Raw genomic sequence first — 19,896 nt, forward strand, 5'->3', positions numbered from 1 at the left:
GGGTCAAAAAGTATTTTAGGCTTTGAAGGCCACAGTGGTGTCTGTCATATTTTATGGCCTTTAAAAAATCTAAAACCTCTTCTTAGCCTGCAGGCTATGCAAAAACATCCATGGCCGGTCCTTGTTTTCAACCCTTAGGCCATGGAGAGAAGGGGGCAATTTTGCCCCCAAGGGATGTTTGGTAATATCTGGAAACAGTTGTGGTTGTTACAACTTGGAGGGAACGCTACTGGCATCTAGTAGATAGAGAGGCCAGAGATGCTGCCAAACATCCTACAATGCACAGCACACCCCTCCACAACAAAGAATTATCCAGCCCAAAATGTGAATAGTACTGAGGTTGAGAAAGCCCGCCTTAGACGATCGACAAAGCAATAACTCGAACCCTGATTTATAGATATGGGTTATTTCTGTGGTGTAAACATTCTCGTGGACAAATTCAAACTATCAACATGATGCCACTGAACAAGAAGTTGGAAGAGTTGTACGGGAGCACACCATGACTTAGCATTTCCACCAAACAGAAGCCACGTGAGCATAGGTAATGGTTAAACATAGTAAAATAATTAGAATGTGATGCGTTTTATGTATTTATTACCTTTGTTTTTAAAATGTATTTAATTGTAAGCTTATATAATTATTTTTTAATAGTGGCTAAGGTTAACAACCAGCTCAGAAGTTTAACAACTGGCTCTCGTGACTCAGCGCACGGTCGTCTCAGCACACCACTGGGGGGACGAGAGCATCTTACATGTCGTCTTTATAAGTTAGGAGCCAGGAAGCACTATCTCCACTTTATAAATGAGAAAACTAAGACTTGAGATTCAGTGTCTCATCACAGCAACACAGCTGGACTTTGAACTTCGGTTCGTTTTCTCCAAAGCTGATATACTTTTACTTTATCCCACTATCGACTCAGGCAAAGTAAGGTCTAAATATTTATTCTATGAAGTGCCTATCTGTCCTGCAATGTTGTAAGTAATTGCTGAATAGTATAGAGATGAAGGAAGAAGCCATTAACATATTGTTAGCGATCAACTCTGGAGTAGCATTAGGTATGGAGCAGAAAAGCCATTCTGCCGAAAAATGATCTCTGTCCATAGAAATTACTATTTTTTGATTAATGCTTTGGCATCTTTATCTTCACCAGCCCTAAAGCAGGAGTTCATCACAGATCAGAAACTATCAAAGATCCTGAAGCAAATGGGAAGTAAAACAGGTAAACTTTGAATGTTGGTGTAGCAAGGGTACAGCCTAGCCTAGGGTAGGGACACGGGGCGCTCAGCTGCAATGGGTGATGACCACAAGGGGGAAACTGAAATGCACAAAGGGAGGAAAGGGGAGAAAGCACGGATAATCAAGCTGGCCTCTCTCCCCATGGGCTCGAGCTTGACTGTGAAGGTGAACCTCTGTCCCAGCATTGAATCAGCCTATCAGAAGGGTGTCTGCAGTGGCCCTTATACTACACGTTTAAATAACTTCCTTTCTCTGGTTAGGCACCGCAACTCTCAAGAAGTTCTACTCTCAGAGCCAGAAAAAATGTCCAAGACCTAGGGCCACGTGGTTGGTGCCCTACCATGATGGTGCTGAAAGCATAGTATTCAAGTCAAGGGCCTGGGTTCGAGTGTTGACTCTGATCCTGCCATATGATCTTGAGCAAGTCAGTGTTAGGTTTTCCCCCTTGAAAATAATATAATCATGGGGAAAGAATGCTTATCTCAAAGGGTTATTATGAAAATCAATGTGAAATATCACATGAAAATGCCTGGTTAAAAAAAGGGAAAGGAAAAGGAAGCAACCGGCGGACCCCATCAGATGTGAAGTCTTTCAGAATCTAGAAGCCATAAGGGGGCCTGACCCACCTCTCTGCAATCAGCTGGTTTGTTTGTTTTTTCTGTTTACTTTGCTCATTTATTCAGTTCTTTAGATTCCACATATAAGTGCGATCATACAGTATTTGTCTTTCTCTGACTGACTTATTTCACTTAGCATAATGTTTTCTAGGTCCATCCATATTGTTGCAAATAGTAAGATTTCATTCTTCTTTATAGCTGAGTAATACTCCATTGTGTAAATGTACCACAGTTTTTTAATCCAGTCATCTACTGATGGGCATTTTGGTTGTTTCCAAGTTTTGGCTATTGTAAATAGTGCTGCAATAAACATTGGGGTGCATATATTTTTTTGAATTAGCATCTTGGGTTTCTCTGGATAGATACCTAAGAGTGGAATTGCTGGGTTAATTGAATGAGAAACAATCACAGTAGGTTCTCGATGAAAGATAGAATAGAAAGATGAAGGTCAGTGTTGGGCCTAAGTGCTATATTATGACCAACCTACATTGAAAACCCAAAGGTTTCCGAAAAGATTATTAATAGGTATAACAAAGGACCACATTTGGGGACATGGTCCATTTTATATTTGGAAAGTCCCCCATCTGTTATGGAAACTTAGCTGATCACTCAATGGTAAGCTCTCTGTCCTCAATGGAGACAATTCTACATATCAGTAAAATATATTTTTAGATTTACAGAGGTTGGGATGATGCATTTACACTATTCTTTTTGTGTTTCAGGGGCTGGATATAGGTCATGACCATGGAGCAGAATCAGATATGATGAAAATCATGATCTTGGTCTCCTTAGAAATGAGTCTATACAGAGAAGTCAACCAAGTATTTAAAATATAGGTCTTGACACATAGAACGAGCATGTATTAGGGTTCACTACTCAAATGCTTGTCAACCCTTTGCAGAATTACCAAATCAGACATGGTCTGCATGAATGTTACCACTCACCTGAGCCCTCAAAGCACCCCATGCTCACCCCTCTCAAAGCACTTGTTAATCTTTATTACAATTGTTTATTTCCTTATGTGTCTCCTTCACTAGTCTATAAGCCCCGTGAAGGCAAGTACTACTGTGGTGTTTTTAATTTCTGTATTCCTAACCCTAGCACTAAGCCTACAGTAGGTGATAAAAAAAAATCTCTATAGTTAACTAAAAGAATGAGTGCATATGATACATAAAGAGCTCCTACAAATCAATAAGAAAAGGATCAACAACACGAAAAATGGGTGAAGCAGATGAAAATATGGCACAGAGGAAAGGAAGTACAAATGACCATTAAACATATAAAAAGACATTCAAACACAACCACAATAAGAACCATAATCAAAGACAAAAAAAGTATAAATGGCAGTTATACACATATTCAAACCCAATCATAATCAGAGAAATGCAAATAAATTAAAACCACACTCAGATATCATTTTTCACCTATCAGATGAGAAAAGATTAAAAAAAGTTCGCAAACATATTGTGCCAGTGGGAATGAAGATGGTCAGCACTCATGCTGTAACGGCTGTTAAATATTTGGCCATCACTCCTATGTTCAAAGTTATTCACGGCAGCATAAAATGCAATATCAAAACTTGGGAAACAACCTAATCAAAACCTAACATTTGAGAACTTACCATGTGCCATACGCTGTTCTGAATACTTGACATTGATCAACATATTTAATTCTCACAATGTCCCAAGCAAGGAGGTACTTATTATACTTATTATAATTCCCATTTTACAGATGAGACAACTGAGGCATAGAGAAGTAAGTTGCCCAAAGTCATATAGTTAATAAGCGATAAGGCAAAATTCTATCAAGGTGGTCTGATTCTAAAGTCTCTTACAACCAAATGTCCTTCAGTAGGGATTGGTGAAATCAATTAGGGTATATTCGTGGAATGGAATATTATACAGCCATAAAGAAGATGATGGAGCTCTTTCCAAACTCATAATGGACTAGTATCCAAGCTATAACACCAATTGAAATGAAAGTACACAAAAATGTGTATAGCTGTTAGCCCATTTGCGGATACACACATGCATGTGTGTGTGTGGTGTATGTGTGTGTATTTATACACTTATATGTGTGTACACTATGTGTACATACTGCCTATTTTAAAAATTAAATTGCAAAATAATTTTTAAAATGAAATATATGATATGTACACAAATATTCCGAGGCAGAAAGTCCAAAGAGCTTAGAGAGAAATAGAAAAGTTGTGCCAGTGGTCAGAGAGGTGGATGAGAGGCCATCCTACTGGTCATCAAGGAGATCTGAGTCTTTGAGCAGAGGCTTTAAAGAAGGGGAAATTGTGAGGTTATCTGGAGAGTGGGGGCATTTTAAGGGGATGAGCAGGGGGAAGAAGTACATGACAAATTTTAACACAAAACAAGGCGAAGGTCACTGGAGGTCCCTGTGTCCTCTATAGTTGTCAGTAGAAGCACAGAAAGCTAAGATCCAGGAGTGGAGGGACCTGGGAGGGTCTGACAGGGGCCCCTAAGGCTAAACGCAGATGAAAAGTCAGCCCAGAGGTGCCCATTTTAGGGAAATTCAGAGGAATCTAAACCAGAAGTGCTTGAACCTTGTCCTGTGCCACATCCAGTGCTGGTAAGGAGTTAAGCCACGGAACCATGCTCAAAGGACTGGCCAAGAAACAAAGAACTAATTGAAGGGTTGTGGACAATAGGGCCGAGGAAAATGGGTCAAGGAGCTGAGCTTCTTGGTTCTGAAGGAGGGCAGTTACCGTCCTCTACTTGACGAGGCATCATTGTCAGGGGGATGGAGACTAGCTGTTCTCTGCTGCCACAAAGGAGACAAAAAGGGCTTCAACAGCAGCACGAGCAATTTAGATTCAGAGAAAATCTTTCCGTCAGTTTAGATTCAGAGAAAATCTTTCCATCAGGAAAACAATAAAGTTGTTAAACACTGAGGGAACAGATTCTGAGGGAAGATAGGGTATCACTATCCCTTTCTCAAAATTGGACCTGATGATGCAGAGTCAACCTGGGTTTGAATTGGTCACCTTTTCTCTATTCCAGTGTCTTCATCTTACACTGTGAGTAATAATAGCAACCTCATAAAGCTGTTTTAAGGGTTAACGATACCCTGTGAGTAAAGTATTTAGAACAGGGCCTAATGTATAGTAAATTCTGAATAAATAGCAGCTATAGCCCTTTAGGGTAAAAATAGACAGTGTCTATTAACTACCTGAGTGATTTAGATGCTTACTTGGGATGGTCCCTGAAGGTCTCTTGGATTCAAGCAAATATCCCAAGTGCTTAATCAATAGTTTTATGTCTACATTTCCTAATGAAATTGTAATGTTTGTGGAATAAATATTAGACCATGCGTCTTATCTGCTTTGGTTGTAAGGAGTTCAGGTGTCAGTCTATTCCTTAAAAGTCACATTTTTAACAGCCTCACCCTCTGGAGGACTGCTGTGCAGAGCAAGGTTTTTCAAATATTTTGGACTGTGACTCACAGAAATAAATAAATTTTATATCACAACATAGTACACACACACACAAACACACACACACACACACACACACACACACTTTCATATACATTTAACTGAAATGAAAGTTTCCAAGAAAATGCTTAGGCTTTCTGTGTGTCATCATCTATTCTGATATTTTCTATTTTATTTTACTCTAATTTTCTAAAACGCTGGTCTTGACTCACTAGATTAATACCATGACCCACCAATGGATGGTGAAAAACTTGGGTAAAGTTTAAGAGCTGTGACTCCTGACTACACCGGGCAACACTGGGCAAGTTTGTTAACTGCTCTGGGATCTATTACTTGCACATCTATAAAAAGGGGATTAAGTGATCTATCTCTTGGTGTCTCAGGAAGTTTAATTTAGGACACCAAGTACACAGTGCCTCATATGTAATATACCATCCTAAATAGCAGTTGATTATGTCATTAAAATGGCTGTGACTAAGTCCCTGAAATGAAATTGGGCATAGGTCCCAGTCCAGAGCCTATTCGTTGTTATTTAGTATAAACGTCCCCAGTCATGGTGTTTGGTTTTTCCACTAATAGCACATGTTCACCAGCAAACCAGGAAAGAACTTAAGAGCAAAGTGAGAGGTAGCAGCAATGCGAGAGACCAAAGCCCTCCCCAAAATGAGAAGGCGGTACTTAGGCGGTAAGTCCAGATGAAAATGAGTGCTCAAGAGCTGCAAGGAGAGGTAACGTATGTCCTGCACCCTCCAGGAAAAGGCAGGGTAGAACACAATATATTTTAGGAAAAATAGTCCATTCCCAGTGACAAAAATACAAAAAATAACTAAACATTTTGTTTCTTAAAGGAAAACATCTTTTTTTTTTTCCACAATGGTTATTCGGATTTTTTTTCAATTATAGTTGACATTCAATATTATTTTATGTTAAGAATACATCTTGTGTGTTGAGGAAATCATTGCAAACGACCTCTTTTTTCAGCTAAGATGAAGGAGAGAAAATAATCAAAGTAGTTTGAAACAAATTGGCCAGAAAAAAGAGGGGCATTTCACCTGTAAGCATGCACGCCACAGGTCCCCTTTTAACCTGGCAGATAAATTCCTTGCCCTGGTCCCGAAAGAACTAAATAGTGTTTTCAAATTTTGCTTCTGTCTTTGAACCATGACCAGAGCAGCAGGATATTAATGGAAGGATCATTAGTGTCGCTATGCTCTCCAATCTCCCTCCAAAAAAACCACCACTCTAAGCAGGTAGAGAAATCTTATGCATTTCCTTTTCTTTGCTCTCAACCCCCCACCAACCTCCCAACACACACACACACACACACACACACACACACACACCTAACTAAGAAGGAAACAGAAGATAGCCCTCTTCAAAGAGATTTTACTGGTAACAGGAGAGTAGAGAGAGAAGAGAAACGCCTTCTGGGCAAGATGAAGACTCTTAGAGACTGGGCTGAGGAATATGGTGCCAACACCATGTCTTCCAAACATAATTCAAAATAGAAACAATACTAATCCATAACATCAATAAAAAGAAATTCAGGGCCAGCCAAGTGGTGCATTTTTTTAGAACTGGTTTGGGACGCCATCTCTGAGCAGCAGGGCCCTGGTTCGGATCCCACATGAGGGCCAGTGACACTGGCCTCTACAGCTAAGATGGTGAACAACAGCTCAACCTGGAGCTGGGCTGCCGTGAGTCGTCAGCCACAGCGTAGGCTGCCACAAGCTACCGTGCGTGGCCAGCAGACAACATGAGTGGCCGGCAGCCGGTGTGAGCTGCCAAGAGCCACCGTGAGCAGCCATCCAGAGGCCGTCAACTGATCTGCCTCACCCGGGAAGAGCACAATGATAATACCAACATGGGCCAATGAAGCAACGTCTTCCACAACTAGACTGAAGAACTAAAGGACAACAACTTGTCTGTTCCCCTTCCTCTGATTCCCCAGAGCTGTTCCCCTCCCTCAATTCCCCAATAAAATCTTAAAAAAAAAAAAAAGAAATTCAATTAAGCTTAGATTTTTTCTTTTGATCGATAAAATGTTTTGTCATATCAATTCTTTTAATTTTCTGTGTGTGTTGTGTGTATACACGTGTGTGCACGCATGCGCCCCTGCATTGCTAGTGCCCTGAGTGTTTATTCTGCCTTCGGGCTCATCTAGCACTTACTACTTGAGAGGAAAGATATTGCCAAGACCGGAAAGTGAAAGGTTAGTGAGAACTCAGGCCCCACTCTGCCTTGGGAAGTGGGGAGAATTTCTGAGGGAATGGCTTCAAACGGTTTCTAGAAAGTTTGGGCTCCAGACCCAGGGGTTCCAAGCCTTGCCAAACACCCGGGTCCTCTGAGTGTGGCACAGAAGCCACTGAGATGCAGGAGAGCCCCTGCAGGCTGGGACAAGGGCAGCCCAGTGGTGAACACTGTGGTTGGTGTCCCATGGTTGGCGAAGCTTTGACACAGTGGAACAGCCGGATACAATACTGGGCAGAGTCCCAGTAATGACCAGCTTGGCAAAATGGAAAATAAGATTGTTTTTCACGCACTTGAGTTTCTGGCCTGATATTTAAACCTGCTCGCGGTTGGCCCCATCACTTTGGTGGTTGTGGCTAAACTCTTCCTTCCTGGACCATGGAGCTGATGGCCTTTGAAGGCTGCTTCTACGGTGGCAGGCAATTGTCTCCCCTGGCCCAGCCCAGACAATACCCCTTGGGTATAGCTGTCAGGTTGGCATGTTCCCAGCAGGACTGGAGCAATAGGCAAAAGGTGAGCCGAATATCTATACCAATCTCTGAGGCCTTATGTTTCAGAAATAAATTCATATTCCTACTAAAATGATTCATCATCGTGCCTTATATTTGGGAGGATATGAGACAAGGGGACACTTTGGGGAGACACATCTCACTGTAGAATGATGAATCATTTCAGACACAAGACGTCAGCCCAGCCCTCTTTCCTGTTTCCAGGCAAAGGAAGGGAGTGTGTCCCTATCAGATTTGAGGATTAGGTATCATGAATGAGGCTGAAAAGAAGGGATGCTTTGTTATTTTAACAAAGCCCATTTTCAAAGTATTGTCCTTCCCTCCTACTGTACTTATCAAAGAGAATCCGATTATCATCCGAACAAGGCCTGGCATTATTTTATAAAGAAAGCCAGATCATTACTCGTTAGGTTTTAATTACTGAGTTTAATTTTGTCAATACCACCTCTTCATTTTCTTTTTCTGAAGAAAATGTTTGGAAATTTCTCCCATCCTTCCTGGTTTTATTATTCCTTATCTAGGACTACAAAATACCTGGTTTATTAACCTTTTTTTTCTTAATTGATTTTAAAAGTTCAGGTTCTAAATATCGGTCTCTATGAATCACTTTGGTAATATCTTCTCTGTGAATCCATAGCCAATGATTAATACAATAAATCATGGGCTTTTTCACTAATGGATAGTTTATTAAGGTATTGCTCTTACAGCATAATATTAAACCTTGTATCTGCAAATGTGGGCTTCCCTGAGCTTAATTGCTGAATGCGCTATATTGAGAAAGCAAAGCTATTATCTACTTGATAAAATGAGCAAAATGTGTCTAAAGCAACGACATATAAAGGCTAAAGTTATCATCAGACCTAAAGTTAATCTTCTCCCTCCTGAAATATAAAAGATAGAGAAAGGAACAAAAATCCAACAGATCCTCAGCAATAGCAGAAAAAGGGCCTGTGAATATCAATCAGATCAGTGATGGAGTGGGGAGGGTTCAGACCTCCTGGCCGCTTCAAAAATAGAAGACCTCATGCTCAGGAACAATGTAATATTAGAGGAATATATTACAATGTAATATTAGAGGAATATATTACATCGTATCCTCAGGTACAATGTAATCTTTCTAATATTTCCAAATCAGAAAATGTGACGCATGGTGTGATGAGGAAGAGTGTAGCTGTGGACATAGGCCTCCCCACGTCACCCTCATTCATTCATTCAATCATTCATTCAATATGTATTCACTGAAGCCCTGTCTTGGGCCAGTTGCTAGGTGTACAACAGTGCATAAGACTGATGCATTTCCTATCTTCATGAAGTTTATTACCTAGTAAATTCCAAACCTACTTCACATTTAAAATAAAATTTTTTTTAATTTAAAAAAAATGAAAAAGCAAAACGCAAATGAAGAGAATTGAGGTAAATCTTAATTTAGACCTCCATGACTACTAACGGAGGAACAAAGCAAATTAGATAATAATCATCGTATTTGTTATATACTGATCTGCCATTTGCCTACATGTATGATTACTCTAATACTTACAAAAGCTTTCCAAAGCAGATCCTGTTCCCTTCTTTACATCTGAGGAAGCTACGGGGCTGCCTAAAGCCAAGGGCAATAAAGTCCAAGTAGTAGATTTGAACCAGGACCCTCAGCCCTCCAACACCACCCTCCTTCCCTGCACAGAAACGTCTTCTCTGGGCAGAGGGCTTTTCCCCCCAAGAACCAGAATCATTGCATTAGCATAACAGAAAGAGACCTTCCTAGAGCACATTAACTTAGCTCCTCACAGAAATGCTTCATAAGGGTTTATGATCTCTTTTTAAAAGGTTATTAGAAAAATAACATATATATATGTATATGTATGTATATGTATTATATATACTAGGGGTGCCAAAAAAATGTACACATTTTAAGAGATGTTATCGATGTATTACTGATGTAGGATGTTTCTTGTGCTGGGGTCGTGGCCTTGTGAAGCCAAAGAATGGAGACATGGACCAGAGAGGTAGAGTTCGTAGCAAAGGATAGTTTTATTAAAGCAAGAGAAAGGTTTCAGCTCCCGAGCAGGAGGGGGTACCCGGGAAATGGGATGCCCACTAGCTAGGGTAAAAGGCTTGCGTTTTATACTTTTCTTTCTGCTTGGAAGGGGGACTGCTGAAATACTGGTGCCTGTCATTAAGGTGTTCATCAGGTTTGTTCTGTTGCTCAGCCTTGGGGAGACCTTTTGTAATGTCCTCCAAAATGGTTTGTTTCTCTGGGGCATGATTGATGTCTCTGTTCCAGTATGTGGGAGTTACCCTATAATTCTGAAAGGAATGGCTAGTTTAAGAAATGACCAGTTTTTTTTATTATTATCTTATCTTTACTCAGTCTACCAGGAAATTCCTAACTGCCTGATATTATACTAACCAACCTACCTTATTACTTTTCAAAGTTGAATTGAATTATAGTAGCAATGTGCAGTAGTATGACGTTAGCTCAAAAGATGGTGTTAATCAAATGAATTCTAGCGTCATTCATTGTATTAAAATTTTAATGCAGCTTTTTCCTGTCTTAAAATGTGTAACATTTTTTGGCACCATATATATGTCATCATGTGTTACCCTTGTTATTAAAGTCCACACAATAACTTGTTTTCCTAAGCTTATATGCTTTCTTATGTTAGTTATATAACTAATAATATTTCTCTTTTGCTCTAGCTTCTAGGAACTTCTGAGTTTAAAATCTCTGATTTCAGCTGAATTCCTTCATTGTTCATTCAACAAACATTTATGGAAAATGATTACTTTTGTGGGGTTATCTTATCCCTGCCTCAAAGGGCTTTTGATTTCCTTTTCACCCTTATTGTAAATGCTTTTCTATTACATGTTTATTACAATGTATCCTAGTATACTGTATTTTGGAAGTAGGAGATTATACAATGTAAATAATGGGTAGAGAGCTAAAATTATTTTACTGTGAAAACTGTAGGATCTGAGATACTGTAGCATAGGAACTAAGAGTACAGGGCTTAGAATCTTAGACTTTGGATTCAAATCTCAGGTCTGCCCCACTCGCAGTGTAAACTGAGATAAATCACACTTTCTGAGCCTCGGTTTCCCCATCTGTGAAATGGAACTAAGAATCCCATACAAGATGTTTATAAAAATTAAATAAAATAATGGGTATAAAGCATCTAGCACTGGCTGGCACATGGTGCTTAATAGTCATTGCTTGTGATTAAATCAGGTAAATATACAACAAACAATTTCGCCCATAAATACCCCAGTCTCAAAGGTGGGGTGAGCTTGGTTTCCATGGAAAATAAATGGACATTTTTTAAACCTCAAAATTTTAATTAATTTTAAACTGTTTCCTTGTGGTCCTCTCCAAGATTTTCGGCAATGTTCCATCACCCCTCTCTGTTGAGCCCTCTTGTCTAATTATAAACTAAATTCTGGCTTGTTAGCAGGAAAGATTTTCTCAGGCTCTGTTCTGTAAACAATACCAGAGAAATCACAGATGCTTTGAAACCTAGGAGGACTCTCTCAGTTGGCAGTTTTGTTTGTTTTGGTTTTTGTTTTTTTTTTAAATCTTAAAGACCCCACAAATGACACTGGCTTTAAAAGTTGTGTATTTGCTTATCAACAAGCACAGCACCTTAAGCATTCCTCTTTAATAGCATGCATCACATTGTCTCCTAGTTGTTTATTTGCACATCTGCCTCATCCATAGTAAACTTCTTGAGGGCTGGTAGTATCTCTCATTCCCCATTCATTCCTTGTTCCTAATCCAGTGTTAGGCACATAGTAGGTGCTCAATGAATATTTGCTGAACCAATGAATGAACCAATCAATTAGTGTAAAGCTACAAGAGGGCAATGACCACATTTAATGCATGTTATCCTCCCATATCACCTATCATACTGAATGAATGAATGAATGAATGAATGAATGAATGAATGAATATCATTTAGCTGAGTCTACTGGAGATACGAATAACTTTTTCAATATGTTTAACAATGTAAACATATTTTTAGCTTAAGCCACAAAACAATATTTTCTTTAAACCCCAGAGTCAATGTTTAGAGAATTTTCAAAGCCATGCACAGCATTTAAATGTTTGGATTTCTTTGTGACTACTTTCACCAAAATTCTCAAACAAATCTTACTAAGTTCTCACAGTGCTCTGGTGTAGAGTCTTGTGGTTGTACTTCCTCTCTTAGTGACAGGGGAAGCTCAGGCAGACAGGCATGAGCAGACTGACCCCAGGATCAAACTGAGTTTAGCAAGGTCTGCAATTGGAGCCTGGCTTGTGTTTTTCCTGGAATTCAGGCGTATTGCATGTCTGGTAGCTGTGAAAGAGACCTGCCAGGGATTCATTCATCATGAACATGCAGGAGACTTAGAAAATAACTATTTCAAAATTGGGTTCAAGAGCAACAAGCCAGTGGAATGCTGAATGGTGATTCTGAGTACTTTGTTTCATGAACTGTTCATTTTCTTAAGTGGTCTCTCTGTCATGCATGATATTGGCCCACATATGAAACAGCCCTTCCCTGGATTTCCATACACACCCCTACATAAAACCCAACATCACAGAGCCTTTCTTTGAGTGGCAGACCTGATAGATGCTTGGGGGGTCCAGATTTCTGCCAAGTAACTCAGTACCCCTCCTTCCTTCCTCTTTGCAGAAAAAAAAATACATACACACACACACACACATATATATATATGTGTGTGTGTGTGTGTGTGTGTGTGTGTGTGTGTGTGATCTCCAAATGCCTTTATTTACCTATGCAGAGAAACATCCAAACTACTTTAAATCTACCTTCTCTTTCTAGTGTTTGCTCTGCTGGTTATATTTTCACACTGAAATGACTCACTCATAATGATATTGTCCAAAACAAGGTACTTTCTTCCCTAAAAAGAATCTCATACCTTCTGGTAAAGAATGATTTTTATCACTTGAGCAGAGATTCCTAATTGTTTCTCAGTACCCATTCTCCCTTCATGCACCTAGAACTCTTGACTTTTAGCTGAGTATGCGGACACCCAGGATAAAGACTTCCTAAGACTCCTTACTGCCAGGTATAGCCGTGGAATCTGAGCAGAACTGATGTGAACAACTTACTAGGTATGTCCTAACAAGGAAAGAGCATGCCCCTCACTTTCTTTGTACCTCCTTCCTATTGGATGACATGCGGTCATGATGGTGAAAGCTGGGGCAGCCATCTTGGACCATAAGAGGAAGTCGTGTGTTGAGAATGACAGATCAACAAAATAGAAGGAGTTTAGGTCCCAGCCACTGTGGCCCTGCTATCTCAGTCCTGAACTACTTAGACTCTCATGTGAGAGAGAAATGGACTTTTCCCTTGTTTAAGCTACTTTTATTTTGGTTCTTTGTGACAGCCATTAAAATGTTATCCTGCTTAATATGCCTCTTTACCCAGATATTGGCAAACATCAGCAGCATCAACAAATACTGTGACAGGCATTCTAATCAGATTATGCATTAGAGTAAGCCTGCTCATTTCCTTTCTATTGCTTTTGTGTTTTCCTTTTTCATGTAGAATCATTCTGCAGACTCTTATCCAGTCAGCAGATCTCTATTGTTTTGGGTTATAAATAAAAATTTAGCATTTTATATGCAATGGGACCTTTTATTTTCAACCACTCCCAATTAATACTCCATGCCTCTGAATTTAACTTTAATTACATTTAAGTTAAAATTAAATTTTATATTTAAATCTCATTAAACTTACCATGCTTATTTCAGATTTTAAAAAATATGTTGTAGTATGAACTCTTCAACCATACAGAAAAACAGAACATCTTTAAAAAAAAAGAAGAAAGAAAAAAAGAAAAATCACTAACCAATTATACTAAATAAATCTTAAGATTTTGTCATATTCGATTCATTGAAACTTTATGCATATCATTCAGCAACTTGCTTTTTCATTCAACATTAGGCTGTAGTTCAATTGTTTACATTTTATTTTATAATTTTTCTGCGATGCATCCATTCTCCCATTGATGAACATCAGGCTATTTTCAATTTTTCAATCAATGCTGCAATGAGCATTCTTACATCTAATTGCAGGGGCACAAAATCAAACATTTTCAAGAATATGTGCCTAGAAATGAAACTGTATACTTTCAAGTTGAACAGACTTTGCTAAATTGCTCCCCAAGCTTGCTCTACCCATTTATACTCTCATTTCTCTATATCTTCACTAACATATGTATTGTCAGGTTTTTTACCTTTTGCCGGTATAATGGGTATGCAATGGTAACTCATTTTAATTTACATTCTTTAATTACCTGTTAGGTTTATTTGCCATTCAGTTTTCTTATCCTGTGACTTTCCTCTTTATAGTCTTTGCCCATTTACTATTGGGTTATTGGGATTTTTTTGTTGATTTGTGGCTATTCTTTACATATTTGGGATATTAAACCTTTCTGTTTATATGCATTGGAAATATCTTCTCTTAGCCTATGGGCTGTTGTTTTATACACAGAATTAAAACATTTTAAGGTCAATTATTCTTCCCTATAAATTGTGCTTTTGTCTCTGATTGAGAAATCCTTTCCTACCTGAAACCACAAAAATATTCTTCAATATTTTATGATAATAAGTTTAAAGTTTTGTTTTTCAAATATAGGTCTTTAACCCATGGGGAAGTAAATACAAATTTAAATGTTTTAATTCTGGGAATAACAACATATGGCTTTTATGACATTTGAGGATTTGGTGAAAGAAGAAAAAACAGTGATCCCACTTTGAAAACATAGAAATGATATCCGGAAGTACCCAGAAAAATAACAGCAGTAGCTGAAAGAATTCTGTCATATGTATTTTTTTTTCTGTTTTGTCACTTTTTCAGTAAGCACTTCTAGGATATTTTCATCCATTTCTCACGCAGTGTACAATCCCTAGTTTATGCGCTGAGCTCATTTTAGGCACCGCTGCAGATCTGCTCATCCTCACTGCTCTCTAGTACTGGCCACTTGCCTTTCTTCTCAGGCTGGAGCAATCCCAGAGATGGCTGGCATCCCAGCTGCTGCCATCACCGCCTCCGATCCTAACATCTCCAATTTTCTCAGCCTCCCATGGGGAAAAGACTGGGCTTAGGCATGGACTCCTTTGTGCCAGCTGTGTGGGAGCTGCAGCAGGTCCGGTGTACAAGGCCAACCTGACTGAACCCCATGGAGACTCTGTTTTTTTTCCTAGCCAGTGGTTGCCCAAAAGGACAGGGTAATACTATAGACAAGTGAGGGAGATTCGACGCCCTGTAGGGCAGGCTTTCACTAATGAGCCAGAAAATGGAAGCAAGCTTACAGATAAATGTCATGCCCTTATTTTTCTTAACAGCAGACTGTTCTGAGAAGCAGTGGATCCCCGTGACCACTCAGGAGATGGCCCACATTAGCTAGCAATCTTTTCTTGAGAAGGTGTGCCTTAGCTTGGCAACACACCAACTAGTACTGCTTTCCCTCCTTCCCTGCTTTATTCCCTCCCTCTTGCGCTCAGGATTATATCCTCTTTTCCAATCAGTATTGGCATGCAAGTTTTGCTTCATACTCTCTTTTCTACAGACCTTATACCGTGTTGTTTAAAATATAAAAACGTGTTATCCATTAGTAACTAAAATTCAAAGTTTTAATTAAAACTAGTAAACGGTTCCATTATAGACGTTAAAACTATTGTACACTTAGTCCATTTTGCAAATATTGTATAATGAGGTAGTTCATTTGACAAAGCAATCATTTGGTGATTTGGATTGCTTGTATGGAAGGGAAGATAAAGAGAAGTACAAAGATCTGAGCCATATTTAGGAGATACATTGGATACAATTTTGTTATTGACTAAATGTGTGGATTGAGGGATAGGTGATGGTAAGGATTATGCTTTAGGCAACTGAATGAATGGCAATGTCCTTCATTTCTATAAAGCAGAAAGAGGTCTATAGGTATGGTAGGGCAGGACCCCAGGGTTTAGGCAGACTTGTCAGGGAAAAAGATGACTTCTTGAAATTTGAAAAGTCTGAGATGTTTTGTAGGCATTTGCATAAATGGGTTGAAACTTCATGAACTAGATCTGGGTTGAAGACATTGATTTTTGAGTGCTATGATTGCCACTACTGATTAACCATCCACAACCACTCCCCCCATCTTCCTTGCTAACAGAACTCAAATTTTATTCAGGCAGTGATGTGCCCAGTTCAGGGGATGAATGAAAATTGATTAACTCAACCATGGTACCCCTGATTGAAGTTGCCTATGTGACCCATTTTTAAGGCAAGTGAAGTCTATTGGGGGAACGTCTAGGAAAGATTTTCCTCCCTGACAAAACAGAGAGTAGAATAAGAAGAAAGGTCTCTTCTGCCTTCAAAACCCACTTCCTTTCCACTTCAAATGTGCTATGCAAGAACCCGAGGTTTGGAGCTTCAGCTACCATCTAGATCCTGGTGAGATGGCTCTGCGAATGGCAGCTGAAAGGTGGGAAGAGCCTTGGTTCCTAATGACATGTCTGAGCCCCTGAACCAACAGACTATCTACAGACTTCGTCTGTCAGATACTTAAATAGCATCACTGTTCAGTCATTATTGGGCACCCTGAAATTTGCAGCCCAAGTCTCCCTAAATAATACAGATATTGTCAGCATACTCCTGGTAACTGGAGCCATGAGTGGATGAGACCAGCAGGAAAGGCCTTGGGAAGAAACCTGAAAAATACCAGCATTAAAAGGACAGAGGCAAGAGGATTTTGCCAAGGGGTGTGAGAAGGACTAGCTCAAGAGATGTTAGTAATCCCATATAACAAAAGTAACAGTTGTCATAATCTAGCAGCAACATAAGGAAATAGCTTGAAAGAAATGCAAGTGAAAACTGTCGATTTAGCTCTTCAATTGCAAATCTGTTCAAATATTAGGCCAAAGATAAGGTGGAAAACAGGAGCCATAGGTTTTTGTCTAAATAAAGGCTTTTTTAAAATTCTGGGAGCTTCATCTTTTTTGTCACCCCATTATCCCCATCAGGAATTAGTTTGGAGTCATTCATTGATAGGTAAAGTGAACATCGTCAAATTCCATGAGTTTCCTGTGGGTATGGGTCATGAAATTCACTTGGACCTGAGAAATACTGCTTGTCAGCATGAAGCTAGGCTGATGAATAATTTTGACAACACCACACACCACATTAGTGAACTGGCCAACTTGAAATTTCTCCTCTAGCTACTGTTTTTGCCAAGTTTTTAATTGTGAATGGACACGATAAGGTTATCCCTCTCCCTTCACTTAGAATAAATATTTGTAGACTCGCTGACATGACACTCTCCATATAATGTATTTATTCTCTCATTGGGCTCTTGGTGATTTAACAGGGTAATACTCTGCTGGGTCAGAGCACAAAAGACGAGGTCAGGGAATACTTCGTGTGAGATAATAGTGCCATTTTAGAAATGTTCAAGGGACACTAATTTAGCACCAGGAAGAGGAAAGGACATGGGAAAGCTCTGAGGTCAGACAGAGTTGGTATTGAACTTGGACCCTACCACTTAGAAACTGTGAGAAATGAGCAAGTCGCTTACACTTTCTGAATCTCAGTTTCCCCTCTGCCAGATAAGGATAATAATATGAACTCCATAGGCATGTTCTGAAGACTAAATCATGTCTGCAAAGAGCTAGCACAGGGCCTGGCTTATAGTACATTTTTGATAAATGACTGAAAATTCTAAATCAGTATATTTATAGATTGTTTTTAATTCTAAAAAGGCTATTGAGGCTAAGTATCTGTTAACTATGTTTCAAAAACGTTCTTCAAAGTAGTCATACATTTCTTAACTTTGTATAAAGTTTCTTTCTTTGGGCAAAAAAAAAATTCCATTTAATGCAGTCAAGGCTGTCCATTTTTTTTCTCTTTATGGCTTCTGTGTTTATGTCTTGTTTAGGAAAGTCTTTGGCATTTTCAAGATTGAAATATGCTGTCCTGTATTTTTCCTTAATACTTTCTTAATTAAGTATATGCAATTATTCTGAGACTTAGCGTTAGATTGTGGTCATTATTTTTTTCAAATCAATATCCAATAATCTCTCTTTTCCAACAATCTCTTTTTTTTCTATTGGAACAACTTTACCATAGATTAAATTCCATAAATGTATGTTTCAGTTTCTAAACTTTGTCCTCTGTTTCATTGATCAATTTATCTATTTCCTCATAAGTATCACATTGTTGTAATTAATATTGACTTACCATATACTTTGACATCTGGTAAGGCAAGAATCTCATTCTTCTTTCTTAAAATAGTTTTTATTCTAGCCCTTTTTATTAAACAGCTGAACTTTAGAATGAGTTTATAAGGTTTTCTTAAGAAAACTCAGCTGTAATATAGTTTTAGGAATTAGACTGAATTGATATTTTTATCAAATTCAGTCTTTTCCATTCAGATCTATTTATTCAAAATGTCTTTTGTGTCCTTTAAAAGAGCTTTCTGTACATTTCTTGTTAGGTTTAATCATACATATATTTTATAGTTTTTATTGCCATGTACAATTCTTGTTAGGTTTTTTGATATACATTTTATAGTTTTATTGCTGAGATAAAATAGGAGTTTTATATATTCTAATAGATCATCACTGATACATAGGAAAGCTATGGTTTCTAGCTTCTTGTACGATCATGCAGGTGATCACCTAAATTTTCATATTAGTCTTATTAGTGTTTGCATTGTTTTCCTTGGATTTAGAAAAACAGAACATCAGGTTTTTACCAAAAGTGACAATTTTAGCTCTTTCACTCAAATATTTATACTTTCTTCTTTTTCTTGTTAAATTGTTATTTTTTAAGCCCTCCAGTATAATGTTGAATAGTAGCAGTCATAATAGGCCTCCTTGTCTTGTTTTCTGACATTAGTAGAAATTTTTCTGATGTTTCACCATTAAGTGCAATGTTTTTTGTTTGTTGTTTTGTTTGTTCGTTTTCTAACTCTAGTTTTGCTAAGAGATTTTATCAGGAACAGGCATTTGATTTCATCAAATGCTTTTTAAGTATCTATCTACTTCCATCTGTTAATAAATAGCTTTCCAAATATTGAATCATCCTGTATTCCTGGGATAAACCCAGCTATGTTGTGATATATTATTTTCCAGAATTGCTAGATTTAATATACTAGTGTTTTAAGTTTGGTTTTTTTTCATCCATTTATAAATGTGGTGGGCATCAACTTTCCTTTGTGTGTGTGCTCTCCGTGCCAGTTGTTAGGTTATTGTCTCAGCTCCAAGCCCACCCTTCCAGACTTTGATTTGTGATGCTTGGGGCTGGAACCCAGCAAACCACATATCTGCTTTGCCGGATGACTTCTTGTCAGTCTCTGACTAACAAAAGGGACTGCAAGGCTACAACAGGAAGAATGGATTTGATCCTTCCTGACAGCTTGCTATGATCTTCCTGCCTGCTTCCTTTTCCTGTGTGTGGTATCCTGGCAACGCTCTTCACCCAGGCAGCAGCAGCTTTGTCCCTTAGCAACAGCTGAATCCAGTTCGCAGTTTGTCCAGCACTTGCAGACCAGCCTGGGCAGCTCCACACCCACCTACCCTGCCCCACCCAGACACCACCCTTCAGGAGTCTGAGTTTCAGTTCATGGGGACCCTACTCCAGACTTCTGTGTTTTAAAAAATTCAACTTCTCTTTATTCTCCATGCTTTGGGGTGGAGCTTCTTTCTGTAGCTACTATAGTTGTGACACCTTAGAATTCTCTTTTATCCTTTTTGTTACCTGGGTAACAACATTATCAATGCTTTCCATTATTTTATCAATTTTGGGGAACTGGCAAGGTTTCTGTCTCT

This window comes from Hipposideros armiger, unplaced genomic scaffold, assembly GCF_001890085.2.
Source record: "Hipposideros armiger isolate ML-2016 unplaced genomic scaffold, ASM189008v1 scaffold_63, whole genome shotgun sequence".
Classification (NCBI taxonomy): domain Eukaryota; kingdom Metazoa; phylum Chordata; class Mammalia; order Chiroptera; family Hipposideridae; genus Hipposideros; species Hipposideros armiger.